Below are 17,306 nucleotides of genomic sequence, written 5' to 3' on the forward strand. Positions count from 1 at the left end.
ACAGATTCTTAATGTGTGAATATTCACAACCTTGCAAAACCGATTGAAGGCACAACGAAGGTCAGGTTTCATTTTATAAGAAATTAACTGTGTAAGTGTGAGTGTACCTTAGTGTTTGGAGAAACAGTTCTATCTCAGAATATCCATTTTATCGTGTTGCAGAGAGATTTTTTCCAAGCACATTCTGATTAAGCAGTACTGATCATCAATGAGTAACTTAATTGAGTTTCTATGATGTATTTAATAGCTTCCCTAGCTCAGGAAAGTAAGTTTTAAGCCTTGAAAACTGCTCGATGAGGTAAGATTAGATTCAACTGGGGGTGACTCAAACCTCAAATAACAATAACTCAAAACCTCAAATAAGGCAGGCATTTATTTCTCTGTCGTGTAAAAGTCTTGAGGTTGGCAGTTGAGTGGGAGTGGTCATGGCAAGTTCATGGTGTCAGGGATCTGGGCTTCTGTGACTGAAGCGTGTGCGCATTATATTTCCAAGGTTGTCTCAAGATCCATTTGTCTTTTAGAATGCCAGGATTTATATTCTATTCCGTTCAGTGGGAAAGAGTAAGGATGATTGTGCTAACCCTCCTTTCACATCTCAGTAAAGTTATTACCCAGAAATTACACATATCACTTCCATTTATAAGTTCTTGATCAGATCTTTTTCACAAAGTCACTAGCTGCAAGGAAAGCTAAGGAATGCAGCTCTATTTTAGATGGCCATATGAACTACTAAAAGTCAGAGATTCTATCGCTGTATGTTACACAAGTTACGCGCCTTGTATAGGTAACAAATAAAAGCAAGCACCCACATATTTTCTTTAAGTTTTAAATTTAAGTTGACTTTAAGAAAAGCTTAGTTATTTTTAACATCATAGTGGTGTTTTAAAATGCTGTCAAGAAACTATTTCCCAAAGTTCTTAACTTCAGGTGATAGTAGGTCATTTAGCAAAGAAATTGGAAGAGAACATAGGTGTACAAAGAACTATGCTTAAAAATAGACTAAATGATAGTTATTCATTTTTAAAAGGAGAGCATAAAATATACAATTTTCTGGGATATAGTGTTATTTCTTCACCTTTAAGCACTGGACATTCAGAAAAACCAGTTTAAAGTCCAAAGGTGCATTACTGACATAATAATTAGAGTGCTTGCTAGAAAGAAGACTATGGATAAGAATTTTTAAATAATTTAGGTAGCTTACAGAAAAAAATTGAATTTAGCAAGTCTAACTTGTCTGAAGATAGCAAAGGCTTTTTCATGGGAGCTTGAGTGAGCATGATACATAAACAAGTAGATTTTTTTTAGGTAATCACTCTTTCTTTCTTTCTTTCTTTCTTTCTTTCTCTCTCTCTCTCTCTCTCTCTCTCTCTTCCTTCCTTCCTTCCTTCCTTCCTTCCTTCCTTCCTTCCTATCAGCAGAAAAGTTTTATTTCTTTTAAGGTCAAACAATTAAACTACATTCAAGGCCTTAACTTAAAGAAACCAAAGTAGCCATTTTCCCTTATTTAGAACTTGGAAGAGTGTAAGAGTGTATGTCACTAAATAGCAACGTGGATGAGTGTTGGTCAAGTCTTCCCCAGAAAAGAAGTGGGTTAGAAGTAAAAAGCTACCCCGAGATGGTCTTGAATATAGCAACTTATGGAACCATATTCGATGTGAAAATCAGCAGCTTAACACTCACCGGAGGGAGCAGAATGGATTTGGAGCTCCTCAAAGAACTTCATCCCCAGAGAACCTTTACTTCTTGATCTGTTTGGCAGCTTCCTGATCTTGTCTATATTGGCAGAATCTGTCTTTATTCATTATGACTCAGAGCTTACTTGATGAGGAAAGCTCTATCCCCAGGACATTTGTCACACACATACACACACACATACACAAATCAGTGGCAGTTGTTTAACACTGTAGATGCCTGAAGTGGCTAAGGCAATTGAGGCAAATAAGAAGATGGCCAAAAATCTTCAAAGGAAAATCTGGGGAATGAGAAACAAAAGGCAGAGTTGATGGAATTATATTAAAACAAACATGATTCAACAATACGCTATCTATAAAACCGTACTTCAAGTTTGAGGACAAAATGAGATTGAAATTACAAGGATGGAGGGGCATCTGTGTGGCTTTGTTGGTTAAGTGTTCAACTCTTGATTTTGACTCAGGTTATGGTCTCAGGGTTGTGAGATCAAGCCCTGCATTGGGCTCCACACTTAGAGCCTGCTTAAGATTCCCCCTTCCTGTCCTTCTCTCCTCCCCCACCCCCACTTGTGCATGAATGCTCTCTCTGTCTCTCTCCCTCCCTAAAAAAAAAAAAAAAAAAAAAAGAAATACAAGGATGGAAAAAGATATACTATGCAAACTGTAAATAAAAGAGAACAAAAGTGGCTTACTAATACCAAATTAAAAAGACTTTTAAGGTAAAAATTATTCTTAGAGATTAAAAAAATGATATTTATAATGACAAAAAGGGCCAATCCATCAAGGAAACATAACATTATAAATATATATGCACCTAATAATGAAGCCTGGAATACATGAAGCAAGAAGTGATAAAATTGAAGGGAAAAAAGATAATTCAGCAATAATAGTTGTAGAGCTCAATACCCCATTTCCAACAATTGATGGAATAACCAGAGAGACCATCAAGGAAATAAAAGAAGTGAACAACACTGCAAGGCAATTAAATTTAACAGACATACATAGAACACTCCATTCAACAACAGAATACACATAGTTCTCAAGTGCACGTGGAACATTCTCCAGGATAGACCATATATTATGCCAAAGAACAAGCCAGAATAAATTTAAAAGGCATGAAATCATACAAAGTGTGTTCTCTGGCTAGAATGGGCTAAATTTAGAAATTGAAAACAAAATTATTAAATTTTTAAAAATTCATAAGTATGTGGAAATTAACACGCTTCTAAAATAACAATGGATGAAAGGAGAAATGTACGTAAAGAGTAAATAGAAAATACTTTGAGATGAAAGAAAATGATAATACAAGACATCAAAAATTATGGAATACATCTAAAGAAGTGCTCAAAGGGAGATTTATACCTATGAGCGCTTACATTAAAAAGTTAGAAAAAAGAGTGAGAAAGACCTCAAATCAATGACATAATACTAAGAAGCTTGAAAAAATGGACGCTAAATCCAAAGTGAAAAGAGTGGAGAAAATAATAAAGATGAGAGTGGAAATAAATGAAGTAGAAGATAGAAAAAAGTCAACAAAACCCATATTTGTTTCTTTGAAAAGATAAAATTGACAAGCCTAGATTGACCAAGGGAAAAAAAATGCAGAAGATTCAAGTTGCTAAATCAGGACTTAAAAAGAAAACATCATTACTGACCTTACAGAAATAAATATGATTATAAGAGGACACTATGAACAACTGAATATCAACAAGTTAGGTAATTTAGATGAAAGGGACAAAACCCCAGAAAAACTGCAAACTACTAAAACTCAAGAATAGAAAATCTGAATAGCCCTAAAACAAATTTAAAAATTAGTACATTAACACCTTCCTACAAGGAAAAGTCTAGAATTCACTGATGAATTCTGCCAAATACTTAAAGTACAAATAATGCCAGTCCTTCACAAACTCTTCCAAAAAAATATATATATATATATCGGAGAACAATTACTCTGATACCAATACCAAAGATATTACAGGAAAAAGAAAACTAAAGATCAATATTCGTTACAAATATCAACACAAAATCCTCAACAAAATGCTAGTAAATCGAACCCTGCAGCATACAGAAAGGATTATATACAAAGACCAAGTGAGATTTATCCAGGGAATGCTAGATTGTTTCAACATGTGAAAACCAGTCAGCATAATATGCCATATTAGTAGAATAAAGGACACAAACTACATGGTAATCTCAATAAATGTAGAAAAATAATTTGACAAAATCAAACACTGCTTCATGACAAAAACACTCGTTGACCTAGGAATAGAAGAGAACTTCCAGGAAAACCCACAGCTAACATCATACTTAATGGTGAAAGACTGAATATTTTTCTGCGCCAGATCAGAAACAAGACAAGATTCCTGCTCTCGCTGCTTGTATTTAATATCGCACTGCATATTCTAACCAGGCAATTAGACAAGAAACAGAAGTAAATAACATACAGGTTGGAAATAGACAATTAAAACTATTTTCATCTCAGATGCCAATTTGGCAAAAGGAAGGAAAGGAAGGAAGGAAGGAACGAAGGAAGGAAGGAACGAAGGCAGGCAGGCATCTAGATTGGAAATGAGAATCCTCTATTCTCAAATGATGATTTTGTATGTAGAAAATCCTCAAGAATCCATGAAAAACACCAGAATTAATAAAATATTTCAACAAGGTTTCAAGATACAAGATCAATATACAAAAATGTTTAATATTTCTATACAGCAACCATGAACATTCTAAAAATGAAATTAGAAACAATTTATTTACAAGAGCGTCAAATGAAATGAACTGTATGAATAAATTAAACAGAAGTCTGTGAAACTTCTGCATTAAAATCCATAAAACATTGTAAAATGAAATTTAAAAAGAAGTTAATGAATGGAAAGACATCCATGTTCATAGAGTAGAAGATGATACCTTAAAGATGATGTTACCCCCAAATTGATCTATAGATTCAAAGCACTCCCTTTTTTGCAGAATTTGAAAAGCTGATCTTCAAATTCATATGGAAATAAAGGGACCCAAATAGGTTTAATGGGTAACACAACGATATTTTATAAGTAGAAACAATCATATTTTGGAGAATTCTCCTCTACCCTGACCTTTTTCCAACTTGAGGAGCCTTTAAGTTTAAGTCTATTGTTAAGGGAGAATAAATACAAAATGGCCATGCTCCTTCTCCCTTCCTTACTGAATAGAAACCATGGGTTTGCTTCAGAGACAAAACAGCAAGTGCTGGTATAAAATAGAACAGAAATATTTTAAATTAGGACCCAGGGGCCACTGGAGGGTGTTTACAAAACTTCTCTCCCAGGAGGTCTCCCTGAAATGAATTGACATGCCTTTCTCAATGTGGGAGAATGCCGCGTAGTGTTTTGATTTTTAAAATGTCTCCTCATGCTCTGCAGTTCCTCTTAGCAGCCCAGTGAGAGAAATGCAGGCTGCTACCTCTGAATGTACCCGACAGAAATGAATAATGCTCATTCAGAGAAATGACCTGCATTTTGTCAGATGCCATGGTCCTCTCCATGGGACAGTCAGCGTGCAGTGCCGCGGTGCACAGGTTAGCAGCTGGAAAAGAAATCATGGTGAGCCGAGGCTGAGTTGCAATCCAGGGAGGAGAGATGGATATACAGATTCACAGTCCTGGAGAAACCCAAGGGAAACAAGTACTCTAATAGGCACTGACTCGATGCTGTTCATTACAGGTCAGTTTCTGAGGTTAGTATCTGTCTTTATCCCTGTACTCCCTGTTAAAGCTGGATGTGGCTTAGGGGTGGATAAGAGAAGTGGCTGTGGTTAAGAGAATGGGCTTTGAGGGAGACACACCTAGGCTTGACTAGAATCTAGACTCAGATCAGAAGACCAGCAGAAGCAAAGATATTTGTAACACCACCTTCTCATCCCCCATTGGGGACCAGTGGCATTACCTGGGGAAGACCCATGCAAAGAACTTAAGGCCGAAGCAGCAGTCCACCAAGGTGAAAGGTTGCACCAGAATAGAGGTGATAGACCCAGACAAGTTCTGCAGCCTCTGCCAGGCGACTTTCAACGACCCTGTCATGGCCATTATGGGCAACATTATATGGGCAAGAAACACAGCAAATAGGAAACTGAGCTCAAACTCATGGCACACTATGGGCAGCTGCAGACCCTGCTGTCACTGACTCATCAGCTGGGCGGGGCTACACCTGTGAGATGTGTAAGATCCTGCTGAACTCCAAAGAACAGTATCAAGCTTGTATCAGTGGCTTCAAACACAAGAACCAGTCACCAAACCAATGGCATCACCTCTGAGCCAGATTCCAGTGCAAAGGTAGACCTTCTAGAAAGACTTAACCACCTTGGAAGACTAGAGGTGTTTCCATCCAGCACCTGAGGTTGAACCAGCTGTGATCTTGCTGCCCATGACCATGGTCAGCCCTGGGCTCCCTTTTCCTCCTTTCTTATACCTGGAGAACTCATAGGCCTAAGGCAGGAGTGGGCCACAGATAGCATCTGATTGGTCCAGGCAAATCCACCCTTGCTCTTCCCCTTTGGAATGCGCCCTGTAAGTCAGGACAGGGGAAAGGGGTGGATCTCGAGAGGACTTGGGGTGTCACAGGGTGGTAGTTTGGAGGATGGCTTTCCCCATTCCCTACCCTCTTTGGGCCATATGTCATGAACCCCAGGTCTGAGTTTACTCTGCAGGTCAGTTTTGAACCAGTTTGCAGTTAAAGAACTGAACTATCCCAGGCTTTAGGCAGCTCCCATGAAACCTGAAGCTTTCACACCAGACTTTGGCCAAGGTGGGAAAGGGCAGATGGGAGTGGCTGCCCCATAGAAGCTTGGAGCTGATATGACACACCCTCTTTTCCCCAAATGGGCAGGCTTTCCTGAGCCTAGGACCATGTACTGGCCAGTTATACAGCTTTCTGCCTGCTGTGAAGTCTCCTCCTGGAGAAATCTCACAGTCCTGGCAGAGCAGTGCTAACATTTCTGCCCCTTCTCTACTTTGTTTGAGAGGATCATTCTGGCTGTTAGGTAGAGAAGGAATGCAGGGGAACAGGAAAAGAGACAGATAGGAAAGCCAAAATGGAAGCTGTGTCCAATATGGCTCTCTCCAGGCTTGTCCCTTCAGGGTAGTGTAGGCCTCTTTCATCTCTACCTCTCCAAAGTAGAGAGGTATCATGAAGTGTTTATTGAATGAATGAATGAATGAATGAGGTGTATAAGGAAAGGGGGCTTTTTCCCACAGAGCACTTACAGAGCACTAGGTTTGTTGCATGGACTTACAGGCCTAGAAATTCTTGCAGGAAGCTTTTCTATGACCCAGAAATGACCTAGGGAAGGAATGAATGTGATGGCATCAGGAACCCTTTGTTCGACCTTTGTTTCAGACAGCCAGATCTAGGGAAGCTACCCAGGCAGTCTCAGCTCCCATTCTCCCTCAGAAACTACTTGGGCACCTGCTCTTGAGCAGCTGGGAAGGGTCCTGCATGGCCCCCATGGTGGGTTCTCAACTCCCAGTTCCCCAAACCAGACTGTCTCAGCAATTTCCCTGGAGTCCTTCTACCTTTTCAGGATGTCAGAATCAGCCTCATTTATCAGGCAAGGAAATGAAGGGCGGAAGAGTGGGTGGGCTGTTGTATCATGAGTCCTTGGCCTGTAAGACCTCTTACTCTGGACTCAGGAGTCCCAGCTAGCCATGTGCTCAGCCTTGTTGGCAAGAGGGCACAGAGATGAATGCTTTCTTGCCATTGGAGAGCTCACACACTATTAAAGATCATTATGGCAATGGTTGAGGGCCATGCTGGATACAGCGGGAATGCCTAGGATGCAAGCAGTAACTCAGCTAAGGCATGAAAAAGCTGGAGAAGTTGGGAAGCTTGCATTTGATCTACATAACTGCCTTTTGAGCTAGCGAGATCTCAAATTAATTAATGATATTCCATTTTATAGAAAAGGTTCAAAGAGGTATAGTATTTTGCCCAATGTCCTGACACTGAGAAACAACAAAATGGAGAGTCGAATCCATTTCTCTAGATTCTTAGTCCAGAACATTTTCCAAACAAGGACCAGAATCCTCCCCACATGACCCCTGGGCCTTCCTCATCCACTTTTGGACGGCGCCATTGTCTCACAGAATAAGCGGCCACAAGACAGTTTGGACAAGGCTCAATGGCCATTTTATATTCCAAGACCTGCCCCCATGCTTCTCATTATTTTACCCAAGATTCCCAGTGTATTATTCTCCATTTATAACTATAAGAAACTAAAATCAATGTGGTTAGAAAAGGCAATTTATTGATTCATCTAATGAAAAGTTTTGGTACAGGGATGGCTAGATCCTGGTTCTGAAACAGTGTCATCAGGAAGAATTTAACCTGGCTCTGCTTCCCTCTGTGTGGCCTGTTTCCCAGGCAGACTCTCTCCAGAAGGTAGTAGGATGGCTGCTGGCAGCTCCAGGCTTGTATTCTGGTAGATAGGCAACTACAGTGGGCATCTTTTCCTACTAGTTCCAACAAAAAATTCTGGGATTGACTCATTAGCCAGCTTGGTCCTGTTCCAATTCCTAAACCAATCACGGCAACTGGGGGAAATAGTGCCCTGATTTGGGGCCTGGGAAAGAGTAAACTCCATCTACAACAGATTGACTGCACGAGAAAAGAAGAAAGTGTAGGGTTGCTTCCAGACTAAGGGAGAAGAATGGATATGGGTGGGCAAAGGTAACCGTTGTTAGCCATATGCAGAAATTGACTTTATTTGAAATACCAGGTTTTCCCTAACTTTCTGAGCTACATTTAATGATGTGCTCCAGTTTTTAGTGTACAGTTTGAGGAATCCTTACATATGTGTGTACATGTGGGTAGTCACCCTCCATATCAAGATACAGAATATTGCCAACTCCCCAGAAGCTTCTCTTGTTCTCCTTCTCCATCAGTATCCCCTAGAAGTAAACACTATTTTGACCTCTATCACCATAGATTAGTTTTCCTTGCTCTTGAATTTTATAAAAATGTAGTCACATCCTCTTTTGCTCAGTATTATGTCTATGAGACGCATCGATGTTTTTGTGTGTGTCAGCAGTTCATTTTCCTCATGCTGTGTGGTAGTAATCCATTATATGAATACACCACAATTTAGCTATTCTGTTGATGGACAGTTGGGTTATTTCTAGTTTTGAACTATTATAAACAAAGCTGTTGTGAAAAATTAAAAAAAAAAAGGTATGGAAAGTAAGGTCAATGAGGTTATGCTACTCACCAAATAGCGAATAGTTTTCCAATGGTCCATCTTGAAGGAAGGTGTTCTGATTCTCAGCTTATCGAGTTTTACTTGAGGCTGCATAGGAGCAAGAAAAGAAACCTTGAACACCAACCATGATTGCCTCCAAAGGAAAGTAGAACCTTGACAAACCCCATGGTGATAAGTAGAGGAAGGCTAGGAAAGCTCCTTTTTTCATCTACACAATAAAGGCAAGAGTTCTCATTCTTTAATCTTACTATCTGCCAGTTCTCATATAGTAAAACTGGATGAAGTCATCCAGGAGAGAACTTGCTCTCTACTTGTTCCAAAGGAAGATATAAATTGAGCCATTGGGGAAGAAATGAAGCCATCAGACACGACTGTGATGGCTTTTTAATGAGATTGTTTGTATTAGGCCAGCAGGTAACCTTGGTGCTGAGTCAAACCCAAGAAAGAGATGGTGAGAGATCAAGGGAGGAGGGAAGGAGAGAGGCGGAACAGGAGCTTGGAGCTGGCAGCTGGCCAGCAGGCTACAGAAAAGGAGCTAAATTATGCATCTTATTTAGTACATTTATTAAAAGAACATTTCTAGGCAAACATCCCAAAACAAATGTGACTATCAGTTAAGCGCCCCGCAGTCCTGAGCAGATTTAGTGCATGACAATTTTCTCATAATGGCTTTGTGGTGTTTGCTGAGTTTCATCTCTTTATAGCATTTTATGAATTGTCATTCCATGGGGATTTTAAATAGGTTGAATTTGCCCTTCATTTGTGGTTGTTCAGCAAAGTCAAAAATGGATAAATGCAGAGTGAACATGGCGTAGGAATTAGAAGAACATATTTAAGTTCAAATGATACTCAACCTAAGTTTTTGATTGACAGTTACCAACAGTCAGAGCAATACTTACTCCTATTGCTCATTCATTTATGAAATTTTTTGAACATTTCTTTTGTACTGCAGTTTGAACTCTAGATCCTGGGGACACAAAGATGAATAAGACAGGGCTTCTAACATTAAGAAGCACCATTTTTAGGAGGAGGAGAAAAACACATAGAAGGTGAAAGCAGAATTATATAGAGGGAAGTATCACACGGCATGGCATATAAAGGAGAGTGTGATTCTTTCACTTGGAAATTGGTGGGAGAGCAAGAGAGGTTTTCAGAAAAGAAATGATGATTCTTGATTGAGGAATAGAAAGATCAAAATCATTAGGCAAGGCATAGATTACCCTGGTGGTTTGGAGAAATGGAAGCGGCTCAGAATAATTGGAACATAAAGGGAAGGAAAGGTGAATGAGAACAGCCAGAGTAAAGAGTGGTAAGATGGCACCAGAGGGTGGCTAACTTTATACTCCATGTTAGGGAGTTTGACATTTTCTCAGGAAAATAGAAAACCATTGAAATACTATAAAGTAGGAGAATACACAATCTTTGATGCACTAAAAACAATAATTCGGTAAGTAATGTGAAAGATGAGTTGAAATGTAAAACTCAGAGTAGCGATCTAAATTAGGTTTAGTTCCATAGTCAAGATAAGCAATGATACAGCTTGAGGTAAGACAGTAGCACTGTGGCTAGAGAGGGGGAAAAGAGCTATAATAGACTGAAAGCAATATAATCTGCAGTATTTGGTGACATAGTGAATGTGAGTGGTATGTAAGGAAAAGTGAAGAATCTAGAATGGGTCTCAAATCTCCAGGTTGGGTGGCTGGGTAATTTCACTACATTAAAAGGATTGTGGGGGCACCTAGGTGGCTCAGTTGGTTGAGCATCTGACTCTTTATTTCAACTTAGGTCATGACCTCAGAGTCATTAGATCAAGCCCCACATCAGGCTCTGCACTCAGCGAGGAGTCTGCTTGAGATTCTCTCTCTCCCTCTCCCTCTGCCCCTCCCCCCAAATAAATAAATAAATAATCTTAAAAAACAAAAAAAGGATTGTGAACCTCCAAGGTGGTGAAGCACAACATACTAAATAAATATATATGTAAAAAAATACACTGTAAGGAAGTATAACAAATATTAACAGTAACCAGTAAGTAATGCAATTATAGATTATCTTATTTTTTTCATTAGATTGCATAGTGCTTTCCAAATTAAAAAAGTTGAACATGAATTACTTTTAGAACAGGAAAAAAATGCCAGAAATTTTCCTTTAATTATTGTAAGTATAAAAAGAAGTGCCTATAAAACATTTTTCCTTTGGCCTTACTTTGATAATATAGTCTTATCAACTGGAAAAACAGAACTCCAGGCATATGTTGAAATATATGAATTCTTTTTTGGTTAGTAACATAGTTACTTCTTTTTCCTAGTTTTGTACACTTATGTTGTACTTCCCAAACTGTATTCACCTAAAAAGCAAATACTGTGGTAGGAAAAAACACTTAAGACTTACTCTATTTAGAAAGCTAGTGGTTAGAAAGGAGATTTAATAAAGTAGAAAGAAGATTTCACTTATTTTCCTGGCCCATGATACCTACTGGATGTGTGGCTTGGAACCAATAATACTGGAGCTTTTTGAATCAGGGTTTGCTGAGAATTTCAGAAATGCTTCAGGAGTGAATAACCCTGTCAAAAGAGTTTATATTCACAGAGTTTCTTGGATAGTATTCATATCCATCAATCTTTCATTTCCACATTGAATATATTTATACACATAGGCCTGGAGGCCTTTTGCCAGCTTTGGTGTTCTCCAATATGCTTTAGAGTGACACTTAGTGGTTGATACCTTAAGTGTGATTTGTCAATGGATGCCCCAAAACACTTAAAATGCAAGGCATTTGTCTATCGTCCCTTGGATCTGGGTTGAATTTTTTTTTCTGGGCTGAATTTTTATTTTCCAAAGTCCTGAGAATTAATAAGAATCCTTAACACAGGAGGTTAAACATTTACTGCTATTTGAAGACACCTATAGGCAGGAAAGAAAAAAAAAATCAACAACTGACATTTAATATGTTCTTATCTCAAAGAGGCCATTGACTTTTCTTTTCCATCACTCATTTGTGAGTCTATATCACCCTATTGAGTTTTGATTAGAAATTCACTTTGTGTTTCTGTTTATGTCATCCTTAGTGTGGCTTTCATCTGTAAGTAAAGTAATCCATTCTCTAGAATGTTGCGATGTGAGTTACTAACTACTTGAAACAGAACTGAAAATTTGACTGGATCACACTATAGCATTCCCTCTTGATGCTTTAATACTTTCTCATGCTGATGTCAGTTTCCTTTAGTTACGAGAGGCCCAACCCTCCCTGTTCTTTTACTACTCCAGGAAACTAAGCACAGGAATCAGTGATAGACTTAAATTCCCACTGAAGCACTAAAGGTTCCGATAGGGGCTGCACATCATAAAGTGACCCTTTCTATCTTGTATCCTTCCCCTAGTACCTCAGCTGCTTTTTTGCCTTGGTTCAATGCCTATTTCAATGTTGGGATTCCTGAGTTCTCCTGGGACTCAGAGATTGTAGAATATGATCACACTCCAGGGGCAAGTGGTCAGATAAAACTACCCACTTACACATTTGCTGCAAAGAATTAGAGGGAAAGATGCACTTGGAGAATGCATTTTACCCAGGGGAATCATAACGATAAGCCATAGCCAGCGATAGATGACTTCAGAATGAAACATCTGTCTCCGTAGAAGACATTTCGATGTGATGAGGACAGTAGCTAAGAGACCAATTGAACTTTTGAAACAGTGAAGAGCATGCATCTGGGCCTTATATTCCATATTCTTATTTTATTATCCCCCCCACATTAAAGCATAGGACACATATTTTATTTTATTTCAAATAGATTGAGACTTGGGCCAAAATAATTTCTTTTGAGTTGTGTGAGAATATGAGCAGAGGAAACAAAGAGCAAAAAGCATCATCCCTTTCTATCTCACTCAAATAGCACATTCCAGTAACACCCTGAAGATTCAGAAGGTCCTTCTTTGCCTATAAAATGTGTTCAATTTATATTTTGATTGATGGCTTGACATCTCCAAATTGTAGATCAAGGAGATAAGCACTTGGGCATAAAGTAGAAATTGTCTGCATGGTAAAAATGGGCCTCAACTTAGGTTTGAGAAGCTTGGCTTTGAATTTTGTTCGGCTTTCCTGGCTGTGTATTCCTAGCCAATTCACTTAGCCTGAGTGACACTATAAAATGGGGATAAGATAGGGATAATGGCTTCATAAGGTTTAAATAAAGTATTTAAAACTATGTTAAAACTGAAGATAAAATTTTATACCCTAGGATTTAAGATATGACATAGTTAAATGACATTAGTCAGTGTGAATCTTGGCATGGTTGTGGTTATAACATCATGAAGAAATGAATGTGATCTTATTAATTCAAACTCAGTAAACTCCAGTTTTCCAGATTCAACCAATATGAGACTGTATTGCCTCTATTTGTCCAAATGATGACTTGTTATTGATATTTTAACAGAGCTTTGAACTGTTAGAGTGCCTTAAAAGATTCCTCAGAGATATCTAGTACATGACTGATCAAGAAGCTATTTCTGCTATGGTTGGAACAAAACACCTCCAGACACACCCTGCCCCCACACACCCCATGAAAATTGTTGTCCATTCAAAGCAGTCCCAATATTTATACACGTGTCACCTGAATGCACTTTTCTTAAAACTTCCCCAGACAGAAGTTGTTTCAATTAAGATGTGGAAATAGTAAATTAGCGAGTGTTCAGCTCTTGCCTCTGGTGTGGTTAGCACAGTTGTGTAAGGATGAAAGCACAAAACTTTCCATGTTCACCTGATGGAATTCCACTGAGTCATGGGAGGGAAAAGGTAGAAGACAGTCATGTCTCTGGATGGAGAAAACATCTGGTTAAATATAAAATATATGGACTGTGTAATAAAGAAATAATTATAAGCATATCAAAGAATATGTTAAGAATTGCTGAATTTGCAGGGCAAAATTTAAAGTCCACACCCTGGAGGACAGTGAATATCCCTTGACTTGGCCATCATTTTTATAGCATTTCCTCTACTTCTTGGTGATTTACTAGGGCAATCCCCTAGTTCCCATATATTTTGCTAACTCAAACTACACATCTCACACATTCTAACTTGCACCTCAACAAGCCCTTTGTAAGCCTTCACCTTCTGGCCACAACATTCCTATGAATAACTCCCCAGACTGCTCTTAAGAGAGTGCTTGTGTGTAGTGAATGGCATGTGATTTCCATTAAATAATCTAAGGAGATTGTGGATCGTTATGTACATAAACTTTCATTAATCTTTCACTGTATGATTGTAGTGGCACTTGAGAAAAGTGAAGACTTTTCCCCTCCTATTTTAGAAAATAAGAAAAGATAAAGCAAGGATCCCAGGGCGAGGAAGAGAGAATGATTGAGAATTTCATCTCTGATTTACACGTGGTATGATGCTATTCATGAAGACTTATCTGGAATGTGATAGCTTCTGTGGCTTTAGACCTTAATTAAGCAAATTATACAGCTTCGTAAAGAGTGGCTTCTCAAGTTTCTGCAAGTCTGTTTTCATTTCCCATGGGCAGAGTATTTCTTTTTCCTTTTCTCAATGAGCGTATCTCTGTGGTATGGGTTTGTCAGTCAGGCAGGATCCCAGTAGGAAACAGATGATTATGCCTCAAACTGGGTCTTTTGGTGAGAGTGTACTGAAGGGACTATTTACAAAGATGTTGACAGAATATAGGGAAGCAATGCTGGATGAGCAGTACTCAGGAGAGTAACGGGGCAACACACATATTACCGGTGAAGGCGTAGTTCGCCAGCTGAGAGAGAGAGATGGCTCTATACAAGGAGCAGAAGCCCCACTGGAGTGGATGCAGAAGAGAGAGGGAGGGAGCTAGGATAATACATATGCCCTGAATTCACCCTCCTCTCTCTCTCCCTCCAACTCCTACGGGTTCTGCTCATCTGCAGAACCAACCAGAATGCGGTGACAAGCAGGTCATTGGCTTCTCAGGGCAGAGCAGGAAGAAATGCAGGGTGGACATGGAGGGGAAAATGGGAGACATTCAGCACCATGAGTGAGTATACTTGGGTCTCTGCAGCCACCGCCAGCCAGGTCAGGAGCACTGGCAGTGTCTTGAATACTGGACTCTGTGGCGATCCCTAATTATAAGCTCCTCCACCAGAACTTCAAAAGTTGATAGTTTGGCTTGGATAAACCATCCCTTGGAGTCAAAAAGGAAGTTTGAACTGGAGCATGGTATTCATTACGCAGCACATGTTTTACGGTAACGTGCTGGTTATTCTCAGAGCCTCCCCTCCCTGCCTAGGCTCATTCTCCACAGAGCTCTGCCCTGCTCCATGTCGTGGAGGCTGTCTTCTGATTGCATCTCTGGGCTCCCTGATCTCTAGCTTCTGGTTGAGGTTTGATAAAGGGAAACTCTGGCCATGCACATGAGTTTTGTTTATTTACTTGTTTGTTTCTTTTGTAAAAACTAGTAAACCCAAAAGGTTAGGGATTGTTTTTCTCTGCCTTTGTTTCTTTCACAAAGCCCAGCAGAATAAGGCTATGTATATTACAATGAATAAGTACTAAATAATTGATTGGCTGGAGGTTCATAAATATGTCTGAGCTTGAAACGCAAAGAAATTCCAAAGTCAGTTATGAATGGTGCTGTAGGAAGAGATTTATTTTTCCACTGTTTTTCATGTAGCCATCAAATGTTAGTCCACACTCCTACCTACTCAGCTCCATTCCTAGTACTAGGAACTGCAGGTGCAGTGAAGAATGATGTGGACAGAGCACTCGCCTTGTGCTTGTCTCTCAGTGCCTGACACTTAGAGAATGACATGATGATGAGAGCTTGGACTTTGGAGCCCAGCAGAGGTGGGCCGTGGTTCAATGCCTGCTTTTGTATGGTGCTGGCAAACTTAAATAATTTTCTAAAACTTAGTTTTCTCATCTGTAAAAACGGAGGCATGAACATTTTAGAAGTTTTTATTTGTGGGGATTAAATGAAATAAGCCAAATAAATAACTTGTGACAGTGCTGGGTACATAGCGAGAGGTCAGTAAATTCCTGGAGTAATTCCTACAGCGAACTGCATGGCAACGAGGGGAGGGGGTGTGATCAAGGGGCAGGAGAGGGTGTTGGTGACACTGATCCAGGAGCACTGGCCTTAGAGCTGATTGATTCCAAGGATCAAGAAGTCATTTGGAAGAGGATTATACCAAGAGAAGTGACAAACAAAAAGCTTCTTGGCCCAATGGGAAAACCTCAGTTCTCAGAGGGCAGGACAATATTGAGGATGTCATCATGTTTGCTGTGAGATTTGCCTGTCAGCCCAACCTTCATGGACCCATGTCTGAATCCTCTGGTGTCTGTGGGTGGGGGGAGGAGGGTAGCGGAGCCCTTGCTACCTCTTTGAGAGAATGAAACTCAAAGGACAGAGAGAGACATTCTTCTTAACCCATGCTTTCCAGTTTGGAGACTTCAGTTTGGGGCTCTGAGGGAGAAGATGGGATACAGCAAATTGAAGAGACAGCTGAGCATCTGGGGAAAATTCTAGTGGAACTGTCAGTCACCATTGCTTAGAAAAAACAATGGTCATGACCCAAGACACCCAGCTGAAGGGGAGAAGGGGAATAAAACCCAGTCATTCAGAACAAGTAGGAGACTGGCCTATCAATGCAGAAAAGCCATGGAGGTGCCTAGAATCATCCAAAGAGGAGGAAATTACTGGAAGATTGGCATCAGGACCTCTCAGAGGCAAGAGAGGCCCATTCCATTTTCCCTTTGGTGGTTTCTGGTCATTTAAAAAAATTTTTTTAAATGCCAAAACATAGTTTCAAAATTTGTAGAGTATAAATAATACTTTTGGTGTATTAATAGCAATGTAAAAATAATTCTAGTATCCGCTCTTGATTTCAATAAAAAGCAGTAATTCATTTGCAATGATAATGGGGTCCAGTATTGGAAGCCAGTTTTAAAGCATCTTTTTTTCTTTCAGTCCTGTTAGTACCTGTCTCTGATTGTAGTACGTTTTCATTCAGAGGTAACATAAAAATTCCAACTTGGGGGTCCATGGTGCATAGGAGAGGTCCTCCTCTCATTCTCTCCCCGTTCCTGCCCCAGTGCCGGAAATGGGCCCAGACTGTGGTTCCACAAGAGATGGTGGGAGGAGGAGCAGCCACGGACACAGGTGACTGCTGTGTTTACCCACAGCCCGTGGCAGCCTGTGTGATTGCACACCTCCCCGTGGCAGCCGGTGACAGAGGAAGTATTCCGCAGCACTACTTTCTTGACTCCCATTTACTTCCCAGCCAAGCTTTGGCTTCTTTCCCCCTCACTCTCCTGAAACCTTTTCATGTGTCATGAGTGACCTGTTCACTGGCAAGCCAATGACACATAGTACTTCACCATTTTAGTCAACTTTTTGGAGTTCTTTTCTT

The 17,306-nt window shown here is 39.8% G+C and overlaps 1 pseudogene; it reads left to right on the plus strand.

The window, feature by feature from the left end:
• Positions 1–5,173: 5,173 nt before the first annotated feature.
• Positions 5,174–6,037, plus strand: LOC105237220 (annotated as a pseudogene).
• The last annotated feature ends 11,269 nt before the right edge of the window (positions 6,038–17,306 follow it).

The sequence above is a fragment of the Ailuropoda melanoleuca genome, chromosome 14 (assembly GCF_002007445.2).
Source record: "Ailuropoda melanoleuca isolate Jingjing chromosome 14, ASM200744v2, whole genome shotgun sequence".
Lineage (NCBI taxonomy): Eukaryota > Metazoa > Chordata > Mammalia > Carnivora > Ursidae > Ailuropoda > Ailuropoda melanoleuca.